The sequence below is a fragment of the Octodon degus genome, unplaced genomic scaffold (genome assembly GCF_000260255.1).
Source record: "Octodon degus isolate 3935 unplaced genomic scaffold, OctDeg1.0 scaffold00074, whole genome shotgun sequence".
NCBI lineage: Eukaryota > Metazoa > Chordata > Mammalia > Rodentia > Octodontidae > Octodon > Octodon degus.
Window position 1 is genome coordinate 9,690,720 of NW_004524650.1, and position 12,935 is coordinate 9,703,654.

The 12,935-nt window shown below is 36.8% G+C and overlaps 1 pseudogene; it reads left to right on the top strand.

Annotated features, from left to right (window-relative positions):
• Positions 1–2,409: 2,409 nt before the first annotated feature.
• Positions 2,410–2,986, top strand: LOC101566570 (annotated as a pseudogene).
• The last annotated feature ends 9,949 nt before the right edge of the window (positions 2,987–12,935 follow it).

Below are 12,935 nucleotides of genomic sequence, written 5' to 3' on the forward strand. Positions count from 1 at the left end.
AAAAAGAAAAAATTTAAACAAATCCTAGACTCATGTTGATTTATTAGACCCTCTGTGATGCTTAGGTAAACATACACAAAACCAGTTAGCCAGAACATAAAGGTGAGTCTAAATCCTGTTTTGAAACTCTTGCACAGGTGCACACATCTTGATGTTCATCATATCAAATAGGTAAACACATAGCTTGCTTCCTGTAACCCTCAGGGAAAGTTACACAGCTGGCTACTATAATGCTGAAGTGCATATTCACAGTAGAAAAGTAAGGAATGGGTCAACGCTACCTACTTTTATGTCCTGAGTGTGAAAAAGTGCTGGAAACAATAGACTGGTAATCACTGCAATCTCACAATTAGTATAATGAAGATAAAAGGTGAATTAAAAGGATAGAGATAGTAAGTAGGTGGTGCATGGAGTGGTGAAAATTTGGATTCCAGAGACAAGACCATTGGAGGGAGTAGTTAAAGATGTTGCAGGCAAAGATCTGTTTTGGTGTGGAAAGGTCAGATTAATCTGGTTCCACAACCCATGATCAAGCCAAAGAGATGCCAATTACTTAGCCTAATAGGCTTTCTCCAGAAGCAGTAAGTAGTGTCACCTACTCTGGGGTCCATTAACATATTATGCATGCCTCCATTTTGGAACATAAGCATAGGAAAAAAATTGGAAATTTGTCTACCCTCGACCACTGAATCAGGATCTACAATATAGCAAGATTCTTAAATAATTTGAATATACTGTAAAATCTCAGGAGCAAAACTGGAAAACAGTGGTTCTCATTCCTATCTGGATGCTAGAACTGCATGCAACAATTCCTGCATGAGGAATTGTTGAAGGTCAGGCTGCACCCCAGATCAATTGCTTCAGGATTTTGGTGGGTGAGATCTGAGCAACAGCACTTTTTTTTTTTTTTTAAATGTATTTAGTACAGCTTACTGGGGAGCTCAGACTCATAGTGATCCTCCAGTTTTCAGCCTCCCAAGAGCTGGGATTACAGGCATGTGCCACCATGCCCAGACTCAGTCCCTGGTTCAGCACTGCCCCGGGGGCAGGACTGGCATGGTGTATGGGACCAGGGATCAAACACTGATTCCTGCGCTTGCCAAAGCAGGTGCTTAGTCCACTGAGCTATCTCGCCATCCTCATCGGCACTTTTTAGAATTTCCTTCATTTAATTCTAATTTGCAACCAAAGCTGAGAACCACTGATTTAAAAGTTGGTCACATTAATCTATAAAACCTCTGATTATAAACAGTCATTAATCTTCCAGTTATTTCCTCTATTAATCATAAAATTACTTAAGTGTTTAACTTCTTTATGTTTTTAACTTCTGTATGTCTTTTAGATTGAGTGCACAAGCCTATTAACCTGACTGATCACATTTTGTGTCTTCAGTTGTCTATAAGACGCATCTGTTACTCAATAGTTCTGACAGTTCCTTTATTTTAAAAATGTAAAATGGATAAAATGCTTAGTTTTGCTATACAGATTAAGTTAGATTAAGTATGAAAGACACATGAAGTGCTTAGCTTCTGATGTTACTAGCTCATTTAATCTTTAATAGTAGATATTTTCTCCCCCTTTCCCTATAATCATATTCTTAATGCCTAGCACATTGCTATACACATAGTAGAAACTTAATAAATGGCTATGAAATTGATGAAATGAGAATTTAGTTGGTTCTGTAGGGATTGTGTGGGAGGGGCCTAGGGGTGGAAAGGACAGGATGTGGATAGGCCTCTTTGAGCTTTGTTAGTAGATAACAGAGAGATGTACTAGTGGCTGCAACTTCTGTCTCTGCAGATCAGGCAATCAGAAAAATAGACAAACTAAGTTCAGGGAAGTCACAAGTAGTATGATCAGCATAAGTCCTTTTAACGAATATTTACCCTCCCCTATCATCGTAGCCTATGCCAAACAGGGAAAGTTGTCTGACTGGAAAAAATCTAAGGGGAAAGTGAAAAACAGCTAGGGAGCCCGTTAGATTCCAGGAACATGAATAGGACAAGGATCTCAATAAAAAGGGGCCCACAAACCAGAATCCACAAGGACCTTTGCTTGCCTATGCTCCCTACTGCTGGAGTAGCTATTTATTATGTCTCTCTCTCATCCCCTTTTTCTCTACCTTCAAATAAATTGAGTTTTCTTAGTTGAAGCTCACTTCTTGGAGGCTAGGGAAACAGCCCAGTGATCTTAGTGCCTGCCTGGCAAGCACAAGGATCCAGGTTTGATCCCTGGCCCCCGCACCATAGGAGGCTAAGACAGGAGAGACAGGTGGCTCACTAAAAGTCTAAGAGAGACCCTGTACCAAATAAATAAATTAATTAATAAGTTAATAAATTAATTGGACTGCTTCACCACACCTGAGGACTGCTTCACCGCACCTGGTGCCAGGTGGCATTGATTTTGGTAATGGGCTCCCTGGAAGTCAGTGTGGCTTGTTCCAGGCCTCAGAAGCACCAGAATACATCTAGCTTCAAAAATGACAAGTTTGATAAGAGTATTCAGATCAAGAAAATTAGTGCAAGGGGCTGGGGAGATAGCTCAGTAGAGTAAGTTTTTTCCTGGTAAGCACAAGGGCCTGAGCTCAATCCCTGTTTCAGGAAAAAAAAAAAGAAAAAAAAAAAAAGAAAATTAATGTAAAACTTCATGATGGAGTATGTCAGTGTTGTAAAGAAGTTCTTGAGTGGCAGGTAAAATACAGCAAATAAATACCATTATCAAGCCAAAACAGTGCCTTAAATATTTACAGAAGACTGTGAAGGATTCTTACCACATAATATGTAGACCATGTGCCTGTGAACTGGAAGTTTGCGCAAAATGTGAAAAGAAAGAAGATGTTGTTGTTCCATTAAATAATGAACCACAACATAGTGAAAATAATTAACAATCCAATCATAGAAGAAGCTGCAAGAGGAATGGAGAAAGTGATGGTGACTTAGATTTTGATATTGATTTAGACAACACAGGTGATGATCAAATGAATTAATCTAATGTACATTAAAAATCATTTTAGGAATATAAAAAATAAAAAATTTACTTCTTGAATTCTTTTATTGCAGGGAGTTGCATTTTTCAGCAGATGTTAGAGTTGTACTTATGGCTAGCATAAGCACATTACAAGCATATTCATTGTTCCACTTTAATAATTATTTATGAATATCAATAATGATATATACACAATCTTCCTTAGAGTTAGGCCAGTGCCTTCAGCAATTTTCCTTCACAACATGTTCATTCTGCCTCTAGGTTCTGGTGTGTGTTTCTTTTTATCTTTTGTTTCTATCTCTGCCACCTCCAAAATCAGTGAACTTTTCATTTCCGTAGATCTCCTAACCCAGGATCTGTCCCTTGCACAACTCATGCTGTCTTGTTTTCTAAATTTCCTGTAATGAATAATTTAGTTTTTTATTAAATATTTTGTCACATTCTCTGACTTACATTGCTTTTCTAAGCATTTTACATTCCAACTAGACTGTAATACTAGAACAAAGCACTTGTCTTTTAAGGATTTCTTGTATTCTACATAGAATAAAAGAAATTTATTCATTTTATTGTTAGCCACAGAATAGGTATTTTACTAATGCTTGGCATCTTGTTTTTTGCAAACATCAGTACAAATTGAATGTTTTATCTTATGTAGTTGAACTCATTTTTTGAGGAAAAAGTTTTTTATCCAATAGTGAAGGTCCTTAATATTTCCCTTCAGATTTTCTGCTCCTGTGACTATTGTTCTTCACTCTACTACAAGTAGAGTTAGCAACTTGTCCCTGTCAGTAAAGATTCATAGCCTCTTGTTGTCATAACATCCTGTTTTGCCTAAGCAAGGCCACCAAGCTATGCTAAGCTGCAAAGCTGTTTGCTTCTGTGAACTTGCTTGCTTGTCTATAAGTTCCATGCCAAAGACCAACTCTTTTGGCAACATGCACATAAGGTAGGAGCCCTTTCTTTGTCTGGGGCTCACCCCTTTTGGAAAGGAGTCCAGAGTCAGGTGTCCACCTAAAATAAACAAATCTTCTTGTCTCTCTGGAATCTTGAATTCTACAATAGTAACCCCTCTGCCTTTCCTCCACTTCCAAAGGGGGCAGCTAAAAATTCCAGGAAGGGGAAACAGAGTTAGTATGACAAGCTAAAAGTAATCTTATTTCAAAAGAATGTTGAACTCTATGTGAGTTCATGATAACAACAATGATGATGATGATTTTTTTTTTTTTTTTGTGGAACCGGGGATTGAACTCAGGCCCTTGCATTTGCCAGGCAAGTGCTTATTCCACTGAGCCATCTCCCCGGTCCCAATGATGATATTTTTAAACATTGTATTTGACACATAGTAAGTGGTTAGTAACTACTTGCCAAATTGAATTTGCTGAATAAATTGAGTATAATGAAATAAGTGCCCCAAAGAAGGAGTAATTACTTCCAGGTCGGAGAATTTTTTTGAGAAAATTGAAGACCCAGCCAGCTTTCAAAAATTAATAGAAATTTACCAAGTAAATAGGGACAAAAAGGCACCAAGGCATTTTAAGAGGATGAAAGCAGACAAATGCATTGAGAGAACTGTAAGTTGTTCAGTATTATAATAACATAAGTAAAGACAGACTGATTGATAGGAGTTGACTTAAAGAATAAAACAGCAGGAATCACCTATGAAACTTCTTGAGTGCTATTTTCAGAATGATTTTCTTCATCCTAATGATTAATGATCTGTAACATCTTTATATGTACTCTTTGACCATTTGTATACCTTCTTCTTCAGAGAAATATGTAATCAGGTCTTTGGTCAGTTTTTATGGTTTGTGTCTAGATGTCTTTCCAAAGCCTCAAGCAGGCATGGGACAGACAGAGTTTGTGATTAATTCACGACCAATGCTGGGATTATGCATGTGAGTGCTACACCCACCCTGGGGCCCGTGGCCTGAATGCAGTGTAAGAAAGGGAGAGAGGTTTGCTCTCTGCTGCTGCTCTTCCCTTTCTGCTTTTGCAATTTTGCTGTTTGCTGCCACCATGAACTGCTGCCCTCTGCCATGTGCCACTCTTCCTTAGAGCCAGCTGATTATGAACTGAAACCTCCACAACTGTAAGCTACATAAATCTTTCCATCCTTAATTTTGGATGTCAGATACTTTGTCCTAATAATGAAAGATAGGTAACTGAGACCCCAGTGTTCTGGATTGTATATTTAAAAAGTTATTGAAGTAGGGAAGGGGGATGTAGGGGGAAAGGAATTTTTTAAAAGATGAAGCAAGTTATATTATGGAAGCAACTAGCAAGATGATTATATGATGCATATGCCACGAACATGTAATAATAAAAAAAGATGTTGAGTTTCAGGATTTTCCTATGTATTTTGAGTGTTGATCTCTTGCCACATACAGAATTTGCTAATATTTTCTTCTATTGGTTGGTTTCTTTCTTTCTTTCTTTAATCATATCCTTTTTTTTTTTTTTTTTTTTTGAGACAGGGTCTTGCTATGCAGTTCAGGCCTTGTGTTCACTTTGTAGCACAGACTGGTCTCTAACTTACAACAATCCTCCTGCCCCAGCCTCCCAAATGCTGGGATTACAGGCCTGTGCCACCATACCTGACTTAGTACTATCTTTTGATACACAAATGTTTTTAATTTTCACAAAGTCATTTTATCTATTTTTCTTCTGTTGAAGCCTCTGGTGCCATGAAGGAATCAATGACAAATTTAGCACTGAGAAACCTCTTTGTTTTTTTCCTCAGAGTTTTGTAGTGTTATCTGTTATATTTAGATGCTTGAACCATTTTTATATACAGTGTTATATGGGTCTAACTTTCATATGTGGATATCCAATTTTCCCAGTAGACTCAACCTCTTTGCCTTTTAACAGCTTTTTAAACATAATTTACAAATAAATATTTTGAACTAGGTTTAATTTAAATATACAAATAATGTCACACTCTAGTATCTAGAAAATGCTAAATTTTGTTCAACTGTTTTATAATATAGGTTTATAGAGACACAACACTCTTAGGACTAAGTTTAAAACAATTTTTTAAAAGAAAGCCAAGTTATTTATAATAATTATCTATATAGTTTGTTTAATTACTCCCTTTGGTGGTACCTGTGGGTAGTTATAATCCAATTTCAAAAATTACAAACATAAGAAATGATAAGATCTGTAAGAAATATCTTAAAATCTACTATGGAAAGAAAAACTTTTTTTTTTTGCGTAACTGGGGATTGAACTCAGGTCCTTGCGCTTGCCAGGGAAGCGCTTATTCCACTGAGCCAACTCCCCGGCCCTTTTTTTTTTTTTTTAAAAAAAAACATTTTATAGGATTAAATAAACATGCTGTCCCTGAAGTTCATTGTAACATACAAAGAAAAATATCTATCTAACTATGTATCTTTCATCTGTCTAGCTACATTCCTCCTGAAATAGACAGATTTCAAACACTGAAGAAAAAAATCTTATTTCTATAATTCAAAGAGATTCACAGATCAAATTCATATTTTAAAAATTTATTTTTATGTACATGTATATTTTTATTAATTTTATTGAAAACAAATAACAATGAGACAGCATATTTAAAAAATTTAAATGGCAACTTATGAAAGCTGAGGTTTTTGAATCTCAGAAAGTATCCATCTATACTAAGATGCTATTAGGACTGGGAAGCTGAGGAGCAAGCACTGTGATATGTTAAGTTTTGTCCCCAAAGACTAAACTTGCTAGCACCTGGTCTCATTGTGACACTGGATGACAATTTCAGTTTAGTCATTAGTGGAATAAATAGTCACTATAGTGAAGTCATAGAGGTTTTACTTCCAAATGTTTCTTATCTGTAAAGAAGAGATGATTTAAGATTTTGAAAAATCCCTAGAAATTCCAAGTTCAAGCCCTCCGTGTTGGTTTCCTTGTACTTAAAAAGAAGTACATTTGATGATAGATTTTTAGAATGGTATGCCAATACCGTATTAGACTTTTAATATTATTGTGAATTTTAAAATTCCAGAATATGATAATAATTAGTTAACTTTTATTCTAAAATTTAAACATGTCAATGTCTATTGTTTAGGTCAATTTATTAAGATACAATTTCATGTGGCTCTGTTAATTGGGGCTTAGTGCTAGTGGCTCTCAGATTTATCACAATTATTTTCTTAGTTTTAGGCTTTAAATAAGAAATTTTATTCCAAAGAAGAATATTCTAGTTCACTTGAAACCCCTATTTCTCCTCCAAAATAGAATCCCCGGCGGAGGCACAGGCACAGTTTACTCTGAAGCTGTAAACACACTGATGTTTAATTTGATATTGGATCATAACAGGGCTCCAAGAACTGCAGACCAAATCCTCCCTGGGTCCGTTCCAGCCTGCCATCTGTTTTTTTCATGCTGCAAACTAAGAATGGATTATACCTTTTAAATTTTAGAAAAAAATGTGAAAGAATATTTTGCAATGCATGAACACATAATATTGCAATTGGGACACAGCTATGCTCACTTGCTTACATACTGTTTGTGACTGCTATCACCTCAGTGCAGCAGAGTTGAGCAAGTGACACAGAGACATGCGGCCAGCAAAAACCAAATGGATTTTCTGGTCCTTTATGGGAAAAATTTTGCCATTTCCTGTAACATCACTTTGCAGTCTGTATCTACAATTTTCGTACTTGGCAAAGACGTACAAATTAAAAGAATGTGTATGGGGATAAATTACTTTCACACATTAAGTTAGATACTTAATTTGGAGACAGAAAGGTACAAACATTTGTTATTTTTAAATTAGAGCAATTTAGAAAGCAACCAGTGCTTTAGAATGGTAGTTTTTCTTGGCAAGAAAGCCCCAGTTTACCCTCCTCTCCATCTGAAAAATACAATGCTCCCATTATCCTTCAGAGGTAGAGATAAAAAACATATGATAAGGATCCATATACTTAAGTCTTTTTTTAGCAACATGAGAGGCTAGAAAGGCAATGACTTTGGTGTTTGATTTTGATATGAAAAAGAAGACAGCGCATTCTCAGTGCCTGTTGTGGTTTGCATCAAGAATGTCCCCCCCCCAAAAAAAAAAGAATGTCCCCCAAGGGCCTCCTGTGCTCATAAGCAAGGCTTTGGAAGGTAATATAATCATATGCTATATGTGTGTATGGGGCGGGGATTGATATAACTGACTTGCTGTTAGGAGGTGGGATCTGGCCCAAAGAAGCTGGTCACTGGGGCACGGGGGCGTAACTAGAAGGGTTTATCTCCTCTCTGGCACCACCCTTCTCTCTCCAACTCCTGGTGCCATGATATAAACAGCTTTCCTCTCCCCAGGGCCTTCTACTATCTTGTCTCTGTGTTTAACCACACTGAATGGGGATGAAAACCTCTAAAATCGTAAGCTAAAATAAGCCCCTCCTCTTTTCAGTTGCAGGTGTCAGATACCGTGTATTAGTGGGGCAACAGTGACTAAGGCGTTGCCTCTATTTGAAGTGAAGGCAAAGATCCTCCGAGAAGTTCTGCACTGCTGCTTGTATAGTTGTTGTAATAATGTCAATAAAGTTACTTTCAAATTCTTCATTAGTAGTGATTCTACTCTTAACAGTTCAAGTCCTATGTTTCTACTAATACATTCTTTTCTCCCTGACCATATCTGCCTTAAAATTTAGAATTCCAAACCATACCATCTCATGAGAAAACTAGAAGCTCTCCTGAGTACCACTGCAAAACTAGGTTTATACCCTCACTGCCTAGAAATACTCCCTTGTCAACCTCTCCGAGTGTAATTGTGATTTCAGAGAATATTCACAGTGAGGTAAAGTGATGTCATCTAGCCAGCTCTGAAGGTGAACTTTAAGAATATAGACTTACCACCTCTTGCAGCCATCACATAGCTAAGAAAGTGACAGAGTGATAACCAAAAAATAAGAGGAGCAATAGAGACTCAAGACTGAGAATTATTAGTACCTTTGCATATATAAAGCAAAATATTCTAAATATCAATCTTTAAAAAATTAAAGTAAACAACAAAATACATTCTATTTTTAGATTTTAGAAACATAATCTTTGCTTAAACACTCATCTTCTGTGTAGCAAAAAAGAAGAAAGAAAGAAAGAAAGAAAGAAAGAAAGAAAGAAAGAAAGAAAGAAAGAAAGTCAAACATCTTTGAGATCTATTCTAGGCTCAAGTGTCTCAATATTTTCGGTCATATGAAGCACATCTGGAACTTGTCAAAGCAAGTTAACTTTACAAGATAGCTCCTCGTAGCAAGACCCCTGGCCAATGCGTTCTTTCCACCACATTTCCACTGCAATTTACCCATGAATAGTCACCAGGAATATTAAAAATGAAAGATAAGTTTGCTTAAACTTTACATTTTGCTTTAACAAAGTGAGCAAAGAAGATGAAGTTATCATAAAAGTGATCTAAGAATCAGCATTCAACATTCCAAAATTTTCTTCTTTTTTCAGTAAACATTAGGTAGACAGTTATGAAAATAAATGTGTTCACGTGATATGCCCCCTTTCCTCTTTCATGCTATTTTAAAGTTATCATTTTATTTTTCTGTTTTTTTTTTTTTCAAAACAAGGCTTTGGAAATCCCTGTGAAAAAATTAGTAGAAGGACTAATTGCTCAAGACACCCCTACAAAGTATTACCACCCTGCAAGAATACAGCATTACAGGCTCTGTAGTAGACAGTTTAGTCCCAGCCTAGATGCAGCAATAGCTCTTCAAACACTCAGGACACCAACTCACTCAAAATAAAATTAATACAAGATATGTCAGAAGGTTTTCTTGTCGAGGTATTCTAATGCAGTGGCATTTACTAAGCAACGTGATTCCAGGGAGAAAGCACTTAAAGATGGAGGAAAAGCCAAGCCATATTTATATTAAAGAGTCACCTACTTCTCTTTTTAAGAGAATAAAAATTAGTTTGTTTTTTTTTAAAAAAACAGTATTAGAAATGATACAGAATTGCACTAAACAAAATGGTAAGAGCTGGCTATTTGTCTCCCATCCAAGTACTAACCAGGCCCGACCCTGCTTAGCTTCCGAGATCAGACAAGATCGGGCATGTTCATGGTGGTATGCCCGTAGACAGAGCTGGCTATTTGTAAGATTAGATTTTTGGGACAAACTCTCCCAGAATCTGAGGTGGCTCTGGAAATGTGTTGTAGAAACTTTCACTTGGATTGAAAAGGTGAACTAAGTATTCATCCATTCACTTGGATTCTTTATTAAGCAACTCCCTTCCCCCTTCCAGGTTGCAAATGCCAGAGTGTCAAGTGAGTTCCTATGGGTGTTCAACACAGGAGCACCTGAGGTTCGCCAGGGGAGATAGCTATCAAGACACTGCATGGGTTGAAGCAAGAGTACTATTAAATTGCTTCTGCACAGCCTCAGCTGAGGTCTACATGGAACGACTAGTTTCATCAGTAGGTTGAAGTGAAAGGAATTGCTGACAAGATTTTCAGTGGCACAGTATCAAGAGCTGTAAATTTTATTCTACTTGTATCTATTAAAATAGCTTCTAAGAAAAAAGAAAAGAATTTACTAAGGAATGACAGAAGGTTGTAAACTGGAATACACATTCTATGACAAATCATAAGCATATCTGAGGAGGCAAAGGAAGACAAGGACTTTCAAAGGTAAAATGGGTAAATTTATATGAACTGTTTTGAAATAATTAATCTTGGCTAAAAGGAACAATAACAAGGTGGAATCAGCCCAGGATTGAACAGGAAGTTGCTGGGCAGATGTCCTTGCAGAAGTGTTCTTTGTGCAAGGTTGTGGTTTTGGCATGGTCCCTTGTGATAGTTCTTACTGTTAGGCAAATCATGCATGAGGGATGTCCCTCCATAACCTCTTGACTTTATTTTGCTAGGGTTGACATAGTGACTCCACTTTTATTCTGATAAACTTCATAATAATTCTCTTTACAGAGTATCATAAGGACAGGTATGATATCTTATTCATTTTTATAACACTGTCACCTAGCTCAATACTTGGCACATAATAGATGAACCAATTATTAAATAAATTAATGAAAGACTAAAATCACAAGAAAGTATGAATGACCCAAAAGAAACCTAAAGAACAATACTTAACTATATCATTCATTGACATATTTGATATGAATATTCTTATTTTACTTCTACTTAAATCTTTCTGTCAATTCAAATATGAATAAAAAAACTGTAAACACATATTGTATAGGAAAACCATATGAAGCCCTTCTTGGTCCTCATCTTGGCTCAGGAAGTTTATGTTTGCAATCCCATGGATAAGTAGGAGTCCCATCAAGTTAATTCCAATCTTCAACTTCCAGTACCACCCACAGCAAAAATAAATACACTAAGGCATATTTATAGTTATGGGGAGCCAAAGGGTCCTAAGTCCCGCCATGGTGATGGCTAATCAGAACAAAGGCCTCGACCCAGGGAGGAACCCAGGTTTTATTCAGTCATGAAGGAGGAGCAGATTGAAGATGAATGACTGAGAATTGCTGGTAGTAGGTGAACTGGATTAGGTAGGAGGCCAGTATTTACCTCTGTCACATGCAAAGAGAAGGAGATCCAGAAAAAATAATTTGCATTAAGATCGTATAAAATGTTTTGGGGTCAGTGTTTCAGCTCTGATGTGTAATCCTTTAAGCCCCAGGAAGTCAAAGCCTCACTATGGAGGCTTGATTCCAGCTAACAGTGTGGAGCATTGGCTCTTTGCCCTTTCTTGACACAGCATAGCCAAAATTGGAGACAATTGCTCTTCTTTCAAGGAGTCACTTAGGTGGTCTTCCACAGAAGACTATTTTATGGGTAAACAAAGATTCATTGATTATTTTTTATCTATTTACATTCTCTATGAGGAGCCACTCTCATTTTGCAGGCAGCATGATACAGTGGATAATGTATGAATCATATAAGAAGACTGGGATGAGGAGACTATTCAATTTCAGATCTTCCACAATGTGACTCTGCATAAATTTTCTATCTAAATACAGGCATCATAATGTGTGTTTACCAGTTCTTTTGAGAACCAGATGATACATGCTTGAAGCTACTAGAACAATGCCAGGATGTAATGAACATTAGTTCCTATATTATTTTATTATGGCTGCCATAACAAACTGTGACAATTTGGGTGGCTTACAACAGAAATGTGTTGCTTCTCAGTTCTGGAAGCCAGACATTTAAAATCAAGTTATGCTGCCAGGGTTGTGCTCCCTAGAGAGACTACTTCTTTGCTTATTCCAGCTTCTGGGACCTCTGGGCTTTTCTTGGCTTGTAGCAGGCATGACTTTAAGCTCTGCTTCCATTTTCACAAGGCCTTTGCCATTTTTCTCTCTGTCTTTTCTTTGTGTATTTCTCAGAGGCCACTCATCACTGGATTTAAGATGTACTTGGATAACCCATTTTAATATATCTTAAGGTCCTTGGTTTGGTAATATCCTCAAAGATCTTTTCTCCAAATAAGGTCCCATTTACAGATTTCAAGGCTAATACCTAGACATATCTTTTCTGGGGCACCATTCAAGGACTGCAGTTCCCTTGCCAGGTCTCCCTCCCCACTAAGTGTACACAGCTCAAAATATGAGAATGCTAAGAAGGACTTTTAGCAAAGTGTACCTGATAAGTGGGAGCTGAAGTGACAGCTCAATAAAAAGAAAAACTAAAGGAGTGAACAAAGCAATAAAATGACTAACAGCTTCTTATGACTGATGAAAAGAATTTTTATGTATACAGGAGCATTAGTGTAGGAAGCGTGGTATGAAAAAGAAAGAAAACTATGCATATTGTGAATGAAACACTGTATTTTATTTGTTTCAGTTTTGTTTTTTGGTACTGAGGATTAAACCCAGGGATCACAGAGATATATCCCTATTCCTTTTAAAAAAATTTGTATTTTGTAAAAATTTGAGACAAAGTCTTACTAAAGTGACTTCAAACTTGCAATTCTCCTGTATCCACTTCCTGAGCAGTT